General features: G+C 28.4%; 1 pseudogene; it reads right to left on the reverse strand.

The window, feature by feature from the left end:
• Nucleotides 1-743: 743 nt before the first annotated feature.
• On the reverse strand, nucleotides 744-1,421 carry LOC147945897 (glutathione S-transferase T3 pseudogene; annotated as a pseudogene).
• Between the last annotated feature and the right edge of the window lie 290 nt (nucleotides 1,422-1,711).

The following is a 1,711-nucleotide window of genomic DNA, read 5'->3' on the forward strand; positions in this document are numbered from 1 at the left end:
GAAAAATTTAATCAACTATTAAATCTGAAAATGTATTTAATTATTATTTACATAACCTATTTACTTATTAAAGGTAAATTATATTTCACAAATAAGAAAAAAAATATTCATTTATTTATCATTTTTTCATTGCATTCTTAAACTTAAGATTAGTTTAAATAAAATCAATTAGTTTAAAATATTTTTTTGTCTATTTAATGGTATAGTGATATAGATAATAATGTGAAACATAAAATATGTGAGTTTGATTTTTAGAAACACAAAAAGACATCAAAACTTTCTACACCACCTTGAAATTATTTTCCTAGTTTAAATATTTCACGGGTGAAACGTATTTTACAGAATATAAACGCAAATTTGAATAAACGAAAAAAACTTTACTTACATATTTTGTTTTATATAAACAAATCTTAAATTTCAAATAATAATTTTACTAAATAATATTTTATTTAAATCGATTTATCCCGCGCATAGTACGGGTGGTACCTAGTGTCCTTTAATGATTGATCTATTGAGTTGCTTTTTAATTAAATATTATTATATTTTATGTTTTTAATTAAAGTTGCTTTTACACTTAGGGCATCTCTAACACAAACGGCACCAGATTCTCAAAAAAACAAAAAATAATACTTTAATTATACAATTATATTTTTTATTTTTTAATAAAGCTGAACCAATAAAAATTGTCGATGGCATATAAAGAATAGGAGAAACGTTTCTACAACAAAAAATTTCAGAAGCGATTATCCTCCTAATGAGGCCAACTTTTGAGTTTTGTAATTAAAATTTAGCCCACAAAAATCATGAGCAACCCAATAAGTACTTCCACTAGACTTGGTCTTAGGACTCTCCGCATTAGAGCTCGAAGAATATAAACCACCTTCATTCAACTTTGTTCTCTTTCACCTTCCACCACCTTTAGAGCTTTGAGAGTCGAAAGAACTACACCATTTTTTATTGTGTCGAAGTTCCCTCCACGCATGCTCAAAAGTGAAGTTAGTCTTGTAATTGTTGTAGTAGATTTGGTATGCAACTTTGACAACATCGTCTTCGGATTGGCCACTTGTTCTTTGACTCAAAACATGCTCATAGCAACCAACAAATTTGCATACGCTAGCATTTAGCTTTACCCACCTTTGCTTGGAGTTGTTCCATTCTCGCTTTGGTAGGTTTTCTATGGCTGGACTTTTTGAATAATACATAGCAATTCTACTCCAAAAAGTCGATCCTTTTTGTTCGTTACTTTTAATTGGATCCTTGATAGTATTTAACCATGCACTTATGAGTCTGATATCTTCAGTTGGACTCTATTTGCTTCTTGTTTCTCTGCGATCGGTTGTGTTTTGAACATGGTCTGGATCGACGCTCTCTCCACTCATATTATATTGGGTATTATATTGTAGAATTTCTCGTAAACTCATTTGGTATAAAGTTGAAACAAGAGGAAAGTGATTTGTACTGTTCCCTTCTTGTTGATTATTAAGAAGATCTACAAAATTTGGTGGAAAATGAAATGGATTGTTTAAATCCATAAGTGATTGATGAAAGAAAAGAAGAAAGAGAGAAAGAAAGAAAGAAACAGAGGAAGGAGGAAAGAAACTAAAATTATGGTGAAGAGATGAAAAATATATATAGAAAAATTATACATGATTTTATAATATCATATATAAAATCAATTATTATTATATATATATATATATATATATTTTTT

Source organism: Camelina sativa, chromosome 4 (genome assembly GCF_030686135.1).
Source record: "Camelina sativa cultivar CO46 ecotype springtype chromosome 4, ASM3068613v1".
In the NCBI taxonomy this organism is placed as follows: Eukaryota; Viridiplantae; Streptophyta; class Magnoliopsida; order Brassicales; family Brassicaceae; genus Camelina; species Camelina sativa.